General features: G+C 42.0%; 1 pseudogene across 1 annotated transcript in view; it reads right to left on the minus strand.

Annotated features, from left to right (window-relative positions):
* Positions 1-12,600, minus strand: part of LOC308285306 — a 57,152-nt pseudogene that overhangs the window by 43,488 nt on the left and 1,064 nt on the right. The window contains exon 2 of the transcript XR_013963346.1: positions 9,567-9,665. The product of XR_013963346.1 is annotated as an uncharacterized misc_RNA (transcript). The remainder of the gene's footprint in view (positions 1-9,566; positions 9,666-12,600) is intronic.

Raw genomic sequence — 12,600 nt, forward strand, 5'->3', positions numbered from 1 at the left:
GCTTGCAGCGTGGCACCGAGTGCCACGCTGTGACCTTTTATATCTGCCATTTTTCAATAGTTAAAGTTCAAAATAATGAAGGCTACTCCACCTTGGGCTCTAGTAACTCAGTCCCACTGCCCCCCCCCCCCCCCCTTGTGTAGCCCCTGGTCACCTGTGTCCCACAATGACATTGTGTCCCACATGGAGGTAGGCCCGTCACAATTATTGCATACAGTAATCGCCTAATCGCAATCATTTGAGATAATCACAATTGCTTTTGCATAATTGTCACAATAATTGTTTAAAGATATTCATACGTTTTGAGCATATGGATCCACTATTCCACTAGTATTATGTTTTTTGAAGTTATATGTAGGCCTATGTTATTTTGACATATATGTCCTGTGCAACTTTTGTGTTTTACAAACAGAAATGTTGATTTTTGTTTACTCATATTGTTCAACGACAGAAACAATTAAATCGTTAATCGCAATTATTGGAGTGACAATTAACACTTTGACTGCCAGACCCCCCCACCCCCCTCCCCCGGCCCATGCCACCATCAAGGCCCATTCATTTCTGCCCCCATTCCAGAGAATAAATTGAAAATGATGCGATGTGAATATCGGAACAAAAATGGGAGATTTGGTAAAAGAGGATTTTCTTTTTTACCAAAAATTTTTTGGAGTGATTTCGGTGAGCGGTTTTGGAGATAGGTGCTCGAGAGTGCACACTGCGCAAACCAGTCAATAACCTCAGAAATCTAGATTCTGAGATATTTGAGTTCAAAGAAAAAAAACTTTAGGAAGCCATAGCAACAAATTGGTAAATGGTAACGGAACACAAGTACCCTTGACAGAAAGAATAGCATGCCTACTTTCATTTTCTGCAAAGAAAGTGAAAAAAATATTGTACCATCGTCTAGTTTCAAGGGGGCAAAGTGAAAAAGTATGAAATGACTCAGAAGGTGGAAATTGCCTTACATTTTGATAGAACTATGCACTGTGAATTCACTGTGTTTTTACCTGGTCTAAAAGGTCAGGAAGACAAAAAGTCAGAAAAGCGATGTCAACCTTTTATTTTATGGCAACATCGAACCCTAACCCTGGTGAGTACCTCACACATCCAGCATGAACATATTTATGTTCAACAATATTTACAAATATTTCCAAAAAAAAAAAATCACAAATATGACTTCACAAAAATAAAATATAACTGGATAAAAGTAAAATAAAATAAATGTGCAGCAAGTAAAGAATAAATAAAATAATATAAAAGTCAAAATAAAGTACTGTATTCTCAAAAAGGCATTCAACAAGCCAACATTCAGGAGTCAAAGGCACCACAAATCAAGTAGCGGCGCAGTTAAGGAGAACGATACTTCAGTTCTGGAAAGAAGCACCAAAATTTTACAGAGTGTACCTCTTGGGTCATTCTTTAGAAAAATCACATTAGACACTTAATTTTAAAATTGGCTGCCAGTTTTAAAGATGGCCGCCTTTTCGGATATGTTTTACAGGACGCCAGCCAGTTAATATCGAATTTTCATAATATTAAAGTTGTTTTGTAGGTTTTAAAACATCCTGAGTTCATTTATTACACTTTTAAAGCAGCCAGAATAACCTTTCTGACTTTTGGTTGGGGTCTTTCCTCACCTGGGACCCCCCAGACAGACCCCTGAGCCTATTTCAGTAATCGCTCTGCTCCTGCTCCAGAACAATGTTAAATTAGATCTGAAATATGCTCTGAAATAAAAAATGACTAGTAGCAAATAACAGAGGTCTTCCACGGGGGGTCCGGGACCCCTGGGGGGATCCTCAGAGCTACTACAGGGGGCCTGCCAAATCTCTTTTTTTTTTTGAAACTTCGAATGTTTTTATGTATCCTAGTTTTATGTATTGTACTTTGATGGTTTATTAGTATTCTCAGTATTATTTATAATGTTTTTTTGTGTTAAACAGTTATGGTTGACAGCTGTTACTGCAGGGATTGCAATAATGAAGGTATTGCAACTTTTCACTTTGGGCGCAGAACAACATTTCCATTTATTGCACTGCACTCACACTGACCACACACACACACACACACACACACACACACACACACACACACACACACACACACACACACACACACACACACACACACACACACACACACACACACACACACACACACACACACACACACACCTCTTTGTTATTGTCACCCCAAAACCCTCACCTTATTAGAGCCCATGGTCAATTACGCCCAAAGAGATTCACTACAATACAGTAATTTCAGACATGCAGGATATATTCGTCTTCATCATCATCATCTTCAATGTCCAACCTAATAGTGTTGACACAGTCTCCACCATAGCATAGAGTGAAAGGCAGGTTATTTAAGCAGCTGCACCGTCCCTTACAACCTGCTTTGCAGACACATTTGATGAGCTCAAGTACTGCCTTTGGAGCAGGGAGAGCAAGAAACCTGACTGGAATATACCCTCCACTCTCTGAATTCCATCTATTTTCTTCGATTGGTGGAAGCACAGGGTATGGTATGGTCAGGTATGATTTATCCTGCATTGTGACAGAGTTGGCGCGGAGGTAATGTGGTAGCAGTGCAGCACGAGTTGGATGTAGCATCTCACACTCCAAGTTCTTTGACAGAAATAGTTCCCATCTGAGTAATCCCAGGGTTGTTGGACCTTTTGAACTGTAAACATGGCATGCAAAATGTTCCGACTGCAATGTTGATGGAAGCTCACCATTTATAAGCTCAGGAGGAATGGCCAATGACCTTGCCAAGGTCCTTGAAGCGGTTAATGGCTTGGTCATCATCATCATCATCAAGTAGGCATTGACCCATGTCTTTTTGGTGATTCCAACAAATGTTCATCCCCAGTAAGCACCTGAAAAACTATGTACGCAAAGGAACCCTTGACATTTGTAACATCCAATAACTTGAACTCACTTGAATATATAAATTTCCTTTTTTTGTACCGGAGGCAAGGACTTGATAAGGAATCGGGGTATCAGCCTCTTCATGTGTTTGCACTTCCTCAAAATCATGTCCCTTGATGAAGGTATCCTATTATGATGCCTACTTTGTCATACCTGACAAATTGCCCTGAGCTTCCATCAATTGAAAAAAAAAATAGATGGAATTCAGAGAGTGGAGGGTATGTCCAGTCAGGTTTCTTGCCCTCCCTGCTGCAAAGGCAGTACTTGAGCTCATCAAATGTGGCTGCAAAGCAGGTTACAAGGGACGGTGCAGCTGCTCAAACAATAACCTGCCTTGCACTCTCCTCCCTGCAAATGCTATAGTGGAAACTGTCAACACTATTAGGGAGCCAAGGGAGGACATGTATAGTAGTGAATTTCTTTGGGTACAATTGACCGTGAGCTCTTTAAGAGGATAGGGTGCGGGTTTTGGGGTGACGATAACAAAGAGGTGTGTGTGTGTTGTGTTGTCAGTGTGAGTGCAGCGCAATAAATGGACATGTTAGACTGCGCGCCCAAAGTGAGAAGTTGCAATACCTTAATTATTGCAATCCCTGCAGTAACACCTGTGAACTGTCTAACACAAAAATGTAATAAATAATACTGAGAAAATAAAAACAGTTAAAAAAAAGAAAAGAACTTCCCCATCAAGATTCGGCAGGCCCCCTGTAGTAACTCTGAGGACCCCCTAGGGGTCCCGGACCCCCTGTGGAAGACCCCTGGGTATTTGCTACTACTCATTTTTGCTTTCAGAGCCCAGTTACAACAACTTTAATGCTTCAGTTATGATCTAATTTAACATTGCTCTGGAGCAGGAGCAATGCGATTACTGAGATAGGCTCAGGGGTCTGTTTGGGGGGTCCCAGGTGAGGAAAGACCCCAACCAAAAGTCAGAAAGGTTATTCTGGCTGCTTTAAAAGTGTAATAAATGAACTCAGGATGTTTTAAAACCTACAAAACAACTCTAATATTATGAAAATCGGACATTAACTGGCTGGCGTACTGTTCAGAGGCAGCCATCTTGGAAACATGGCAGCCATTTTGATTTTTCAGTGTCTAATGTGTTTTATCATAGGAACAGCCCCTAAGGAGTACTTGTGAAAAGTTTTAGGTTTCTTTCCACTTCTGAAGTATTTTAGTGCAAAAATGCATTTATCTGCCCCGCTAAAGGTCAAAGATGGTACTGTTCACCGTGTGTGTGTGTGTGTGTGTGTGTGTGTGTGTGTGTGTGTGTGTGTGTGTAGGTGTGTGTGTGTGTGTGTGTGTGTGTGCGCGTGCGTGCGTGCGTGCGTGCGTGCGTGCGTGCGTGCACCTCAGGTACCTCAAAATGGCCTGGTACCTGTTCCTTGACATTGTTCTGGGAAAGTACGGCATGGCAATGTTTTTTGACCAGTGCATGGCTCTCCGGCTTGTGAACGATAGCTGTGAGGAAGAGAAGTCCCAGAAAGTTCTTCAGCTCCCCTAGAGTGACATTGGTCCAGGCAGCGAACCTACAGTGTGTATGACCTATGCCTGACTCCTCCGCTCTCGCTATCTCCGCCATCATACTGTCCTCTGCGTTGTCATTGGTCTGGTTGCAGATCGGGCTCCCATCCTTCCTCCATCCAGTCAGACTCCACGGGCCCTGTATATGATAGAAATAAATAAAAAATACTAAATGATCGTGCTTCTGTATAATTTGTATGTTCTTTAGCAAAGGCTGTCGCACAAAAGTAGTGAAAACAGCAGATCTACAAGCACACAACGCCTCGCACCGCGAGGCGTTGTGTGCTTGTAGACACACACACACACACACACACACACACACACACAGATTGTATTACTAAACTATCTATCTAGGTATACACACACAATAAAAAACTAAACTATAAAGAAATGTATTCTTACTGGAAGAAGTTGGAGGAACTTCATACACCACAAACCATGGATTGACATCTAGACCTACTGCACATACAGTATGAAACAGAGCTGATACCTTTATGTACTATGAGGAAAATAATGCTGCTATTTGTACCCTGTATATATATATAAAATGACACAATGCGACATAGCTCTGTTTGAACAATGCTGTACCCCCTCCAACTGTATATTTTCAACTGTTTTTTTTATTGTATTTGTGATACTTGCTTTGGCAATGTAAACGTATGTTTTCTCATGCCAATAAAGCTCCTTTGAATTGAATTGTATATTACCAAATGCACCCTACGTGGAAAAAAAACAATAGCAGGTCAGGCTTATTGATTGATTGAAGAATGTATTACAAGCTTGCATTAGAAAGAAGTAGACCTACAGATTCATGGCTCATTTCCACAGGAACACACTTTATGCATCTCATACAGTGGTGTGTCCTAGACTTTTTTTGAGGGCATACGATCAGCTACTATTCGTTTGGCCAGGGCAGACGCTATAGTACATAATCCCTATCAAATACGCTACTTTGAAAGGTTCACGAGGGCAGACGCCATTCATATTTTATTGTTCCTCCATCACGGAGGTATAGAGGCCGGCGCCTGGCGGCGCCGTGCCCGCGTGTGGAGGGTAGTCCCTGGTGCTATGGAGGTTCCAGCGACCCCCTGGGCTAATCCTACCTGCCCCTGCCTTTTATTTTCCGACAGCAGACGCCGTATACGTGCGTTACAGGTAGAACACAGCACTGATCTCATATAACATTGAAAGACAGACGTAAAGAACAAAGTGAATCGTAGAGAACATAAACTTTGTAACGCTTACCGGGTTCGCTGATCACAGCTCAGCAGTGCTTCCTACAGGGCGCGGGGAGAGACCGCACCGATCGGTGGTCTGCCTCGGGCAGCATGCATGTCACCGCCGGAGACTGCGGGCTTGTTGTCCAGAGTTAGACTGTCCACGGGGCATGGCGCGGGGAGAAACCGCCGCGATCGGTGGTCTGCCACGGGCAGCATGCATGCCGCGCCATCGGCGGAGGCTGGGGGCTGAGTGTCCACGGCCACGGGGCATGGTTCGGCTGCCTGCTTGGTCTCCATGTGCGGCCATGACTTGCTCTCTGATCAGCGGAGCAACGGTCCGGTAACTGGGACGGCGATCACTGGCTTCGGTTTGGAAAACCTCCGTGATTTCAGGCTGGCCCCGTGGTGGCGAACTGGCAATGTGTGTTTACGTTTGCACTTGGCTTCCCCTCCTCGCCCTGGCATCTTTCCCTGATTTCTGTTTTTTTATGTTTTCTTTTTTTTTTTTACAAAATGGACCCCCCCAACCTACAAAGAAACTAGCCCTTCCCTTCCCCCACTCCTCCTAGGTAAAACCTCTACCTTCCGATCTCTCTCTCTATCTCTATCTCTCTAAATAATACTACATCTAATGATTTTATAACTAATTCTAGCTCATTCTCTCAATATATCTCTCTCTCCCTCTGATTGCTGTGTGTCCGGTTACGGTAAAGTCACTGAACTCTTGTTGTGTGTATAATGGGCCTCTAGACCCTTGTGTCTGGGGGGAACCGGCCAACCAGCATGCTTGAATTTGGTAACATGAGCGTGTGATGTCATGCAGGGGCGTCAATTGGGTATGGCAGGGGTATGCAGCTGCCATACCTTGACAGGGGGAAATAATAAAAATGTACTTTTCATCGTGCCTGTTGCTAAGGTATGGCAACATGACTGGTGTCTTCACCAGACACCAGTCATGTTGCCATACCTTAGCTTGTTCTGAACTGACGCCACTGATGTCATGCATGACGACCGTCCCATCGTCCAAAAGGGCTGTATCTTGGTTACCGCATAGATCCAACACTGTACTACTGTAATATGAAAAAAAAGGGTCGGGCGGGATATCCCGCTTAACTTTTTAATTGGCAATAATGCGGACAAAGCGTCGGGCGGGATATCCCGCCCGTGGCAGTCAAACTGTTAAATTAAAGTACTGTATGTAAAATGTCATAATCATGGCAGCCCTACATGCAGACAAACACACCACTACTACTAGTGACACATTCGAGGGAGGGATGGATCCAAACTTTTTTGCTGCTTGAATGTGACAAATAAACAAACACTTATTCGAACGCGGGCACCGCCAACTCAGCATATGAGTAACATGACTTGGGTGCAGGGGTGTCACAAGGGGGGGGGAGTGGGAATGAGTTACCAGGGCCCAAGGTGGAGGGGCCTTAAATATTTGATACTTTAGCTGTTGAAAAATAGCAGATATACAAGCTCGGTGCTGCACTGTGAGCTTGTAGATCTGCTATTTTTGAAAGTCGTGAAAATATGTGCAAATCTTTGAATATATGTATTTTTTAAGCAAACATTTGCTTCTGGGGGGGTCCCTGGAACTAAATATTTTGAGATGGGGTCCGTGGCCATATACATATCATTTTGGGGGTCCTTCACATGAAAAGGTTTGAGCACCACTGCACTGTGAGCTTGAATATATCTGCTATTTTTCAATAGTTAAAGCACAAAATAATTGTGTGGGGGCCCGCAGTGAATCCCAGAATTTGGTGCAACACCCCTGCTTGGGTGCACTAAGTACAGGGAGCTGCTGGTAGGTGTGGTGCCCCACCTCAGCAATCCATGGTCGCATTTTAACGGGGATAGAGTCCTGCATACTCGGCTGATACTGATAATAAGCCTCTCCTCTCAGCCCTAAATGTTGTCCAAATGCGTCGAACTGGCCTTTGTACAAATACAAATGTGGCAGGGTAACTGCAAACAGTCAATGAGCCATTATTATAACCAGTAAGACTCCCTAAACCAGAGATAAGCGACCGTCAGGTCGCATACACAAACTTTAGAAGGCAACGGTAGCCAATCAGGAGGGAATCGCTTCCACTTGCGTCACAGAAGAACAGAAGTTGGTAGGCCAATCAGAGGCAGGTGGGGGCGGGTCTTTTCGTACGCAGCCTCTAAGAACAGTTGAGCTGCGCAACATCAGGAACTGGATGGAAACATACCAATAAAGCTCTGTTGAATTGAATTGGTAAGTCCCGGAAAAGACGCGCTTTGATTGGCCAGTAGTTACTTTGACTGACAGCGATCCGTATATATATTTTTTTTCCAGACGTCCGTTACACGTCGCTCCAATGAACTGCAGAGCCGGATGATGTATCTAGAGTTTTATATATATGGTTTTAAGAATAGATATATTGTTTTCAGGGGTTAAAGCCAAAAAAAAAATGTTCAGACCATGTCCCAAATGTGATTCTTGAAACATGGCTCACACAGCGTACACCAGGGCAGGAATTTCAGGGAGGCCATGGCCGTCTTTGCCCCTCAGTTTGGCCACAATGGCCTTAATGCCCCAGCTGACTGTACCACTTTCTCCTCTGTCTCTTTCTTGTCAATATGTAGACAGTAGACACCAGTGTCTCTTTCTTGTCATGTACTGTAGACACCATTGTCTCTTTATTATACCAGTATGTAGACACCAGTGTCTTTTGTTGAGATCCAAAAGTCAGTAACTTTGATTGGTGCATGGCTGAGCATGGATCAGATTGTAAATATACCAACATGTATTTCAATGCAGATAGTCATACATTTAATCTTTAACCTTTAAATTAAATTAATTCTTTCAATGGACTAAAATCGTGTTTTATTTGATGGCCTTCCTGCCCTGGCAATTTGGCATTTGTGCCCTCTAAAAACATCAAAGGCCATGTGGCCTTGCCCCTAAAAAGACAAAATGCTAGGCCTGGCATACACCAATATTTGGGGTGTTTCCCTGAAGTTCTGAACTGAACTGAACACTGAATGTGTGTGTGTACCAATCCATGCTTCATTTTATAGAAGTATCTTCTGAAGATCTGTTGTATGCTATGCTAGTCTGGCCAATTCAAATACTCATATCTTGAAATTATAACTGCTTTTTAGTTTGGAGATCACTCAACTAGCATTTTGATGACTTTGTCATTCAGGCCGTGGCCATCGCTACACCTCTGATCTCAGAAATAGCCCCTATGGAATCCTCAAGACTGAAATCAGTCCCCAGGACTGAGATCCATGTGTTTTACTGCAGGGGTTTTCAAAGAGGGTGACGGGGCATCCTGGGGTGCCGTGACGGCAGTCCAAGGGTGCCGCGAGATAATTTGATAATATTTGGAATTCATTTGAACTTGAAGTACAAAGTTATTTTCAGTCAGTTCTAACCAAAATGGCTGTTATCTCAACCTTTTCCTCGCAACACAATCACTAAAATGTCGTCACTGTCGGTCAGAACCCTTGTATCTCCAAGTTTCAAATGTGTATGTATTTTGGTAAAGCAAAGCCCTGCTTCATCATACAAGACTGTCTCACAAAACTAGTGAAAACAGCAGATCTACAAGCACACAACGCCTCGCGATGCGAGGCGTTGTGTGCTTGTAGATCTGCTGTTTTCACTAGTTTAGTTCATTTTATAGATGATAAATACAAAACAAACAGTTTTGGACATACAAGGTTTCCACCCGACAACGACGAAATATAAGGTGCTGGGAGTGAACATTATAAATAATGTAGGGGTGCCTCGGATTAAAACAATATTTATGGGGTGCCCTGAGACAAAAAAGTTTGGGAAACCCTGTTTTACTGAAACGTTGATAAGATGATAGACCTACACATCGATAAAATTACAGATTGTTAAACTTACTGAGGTCCAGGTCATCTGCAGGTTCCTGTTTAACAGAAACAGACGTGGCTGGTTGTGGAGAACTCATCTTCACGTGCAGACTGGACTCCACACACTGGTCTGGAATGAAGGAATAGAACAAGGACTTTGATGTGACATGGGTTGTATGGCTTGTTTTCAGGCCGAGGACCCCTTAGTTGAGACAGAGATGAAACAGGGGCCCCCACAACCTTTTCATAGATTCCATATGGTTTCATTGTTTGACAGCACGATCATGAGTATATTTTGGATTCATGTTAATGTGGGTTTTCAGATATTTAACCATAAATAAACTTGACCTTTCACTGTACTAAATCTGCTCTTTTTCCCCTCCAAAGCTCTTTGCAAGGCGTTGTGAGCTTGTAGATCGGCTATTTTTGGCTAAAGTTCTTTAGCCAAAAATTTAGCCGAATATGGACGCTAGGGTTCAAGTGGTTAATATAAAAAAGAGGGAAAACAACAAGATTTAAGATTTGGAGGACCCCCTGTAGTAACTCTGAGGACCCCCTAGGGGTCTCGGACCCCCTGTTGAAGACTCCTGGAATAAGGATTTTGATGTGACATGTGTTGTATGGCTCAGTGATCCAGCTATCATCCTACTATAAATGCTCGAAATCCGCGCGAAACGTTTGTCCGACTAAACTCTGTGCACGCATTGCCGCTGACCCGAGGGAGTGATAATCGCTATTAAAACGTTTGTTGTGATGAAAAACACTCAAAATAATCGTGGAGATTTCATTTATTGTGGAATTGTCCTCTGTCATGCACTGGGATCAATTTAGGGCTGTCACAATTATTACATAATTATCGTCTAATCGCAATTCTCTGATATAATCGTGATTATTTTTCATAATTGTTTCCATGTTGAAAAATGTTCATATATTTAAAGAAAAAGTCAGAAATAGTGGAAATAGCAGATCTACAAGCTCACAACGCGATGCATCACGACAAGTTGTGAGCTTGTAGATCGCCTATTTCCACTATCAATGTTATTTTTTAAGTAGTAAGTTGTCAAGTATGTCAGTAATGTCTTTGTATATTTAGGTTATGTGTCATATCAACCATGTGCAACTTCAAAGCCAAACAGAATTGTCAATGACTATAACACAATTAAATCGCTAATCGCAATTATTTTAGTGACAATAAATCGTCATGTAAAATGTCATAATCGTGACCGCCCTAGATCAATTTTTCTAGACCTAGACCTTTTTCAAATCAATTTACCTTTTAAACCCTCTATAATTGGTAAAACAGACCTGGCAATAACGTACTTGACAGGGATTGACACTAACGGTTAGGGCTGTCACAATTATTACATAATCGTCTAATCGTGATTATTTGACATAATCGTGATTATTTTTCATAATCGTCATAATCGTTTCCATGTTGAAAAACGTTCATATATTTAAAAGAGTCAAAAATAGTGGAAATAGCAGATCTACAAGCTCACAACGCATCGCATCGCGACGCGTTGTGAGCTTGTAGATCGGCTATTTCCCTATCAATGTTCTTTTTTAAGTATAAAGTTGTCAAATATGTCAGTCATTTCTCTGTATATTTAGGTTATGTGTCATATCTACCAGGTGCAACTTCAAAGCCTAAAAGCCAAACAGAAATGTAATTGTCAATGACAAAAACACAATTAAATCGTTAATCGCCAATTATTTGCGTGACAATTAATCGTCATGTAAAATGTCATATCGTGACAGCCCTACTAACGGTTGCCCGGCTGCCCGGGGCAGGTAAATAAAATGGTCGGGCAGGTGAAGTTTGCTACCGGGTTGCCCGACCGCCGAGCAAGTGCACATTTTGATGAGTGAATGAGATATGGGCTCTATTATGATCCAGGTCTTATGCCTTATGCCTTAACTTCTTTGCCTTTTTTTTACTATTTTGAAAAACATTTTTAAATACTTCAAATGCTGATCTACATCTGCACGTTGTGAGCTTGCAGATCAGCTATTTGAAATATTTAAAAAAAATATGTGTATATACTATATACACATATTTTTTTAAAATATTTCAAATAGCTGATCTAGCTGATTTGAAATATTTAAAAAAAATATGTGTATATACTATATACACATATTTTTTTAAAATATTTCAAATAGCTGATCTGCAAGCTCACAGCGTGCAGATGTAGATCAGCATTTGAAGTATTTAAAAATGTTTTTCAAAATAGTAAAAAAAAGGCAAAGAAGTTAAGGCATAAGGCATAAGACCTGGATCATAATAGATCTTGTCTTTAGAGGACAAGAGTTCTTCTCAGTCTCTCTCTCTCTCCTCAGTCCCTCCCTCGCTCCCACACACACACACACACACACACACACAAGCACGCACACATCGGAAACAGCTACTCACACTGTGCGATATTTAAGTGGTCTGTGATTATTGGATCGTTAAATGGGGTAGAGCAGTGGTTCTCAACCTTTTCAGGCCATGACCCCCAAAATAATCATATTTAACTGGGGAGTTGAAGCATTACATTTTGTATAAGACGGTTCTATTGTGAAAATAGCAGATCTACATGCTCACAACGCCTCGCAACGCAGCATTGTGTCAATATTTCTGCCTCTAATATTTGACAATTTGGCAAATGTTTCATTTGTCATTTTAGAGGTATTAAAAAGTCCTTGAATTGTCACTTTAGAAATGTGCATACAGCCATACACCCTACCCTCTAACTTTATGCTGGTTTGTTTACTGTTGAGTGAGAAAACAATGTTGCACATTAGGTTAATCAAGCTGGGACCCCCCAAAATAATTTGGATGACAGACTATTAGGTTGACCATACAGATTATTATTCTCAAATCATCACAAGAATACTGATGGTCTGAAATGTCATAGGCCAGGGGTCTTCAACAGGGGGTCCGGGGTCCTCAGAGTTACTACAGGGGGTCCTCCAAATCTTTGCTTGAATCTACTTGAACCCTAGTGTCCTTATTCTGAGAACTTTAGCCCAAAATAGCAGATCTACAAGCTCACAACGCCTCGGCTATTTTTGGCAAAGAGCTT

The sequence above is a fragment of the Nannobrachium achirus genome (assembly GCF_963921795.1).
Source record: "Nannobrachium achirus genome assembly, chromosome: 5".
Classification (NCBI taxonomy): Eukaryota; Metazoa; Chordata; class Actinopteri; order Myctophiformes; family Myctophidae; genus Nannobrachium; species Nannobrachium achirus.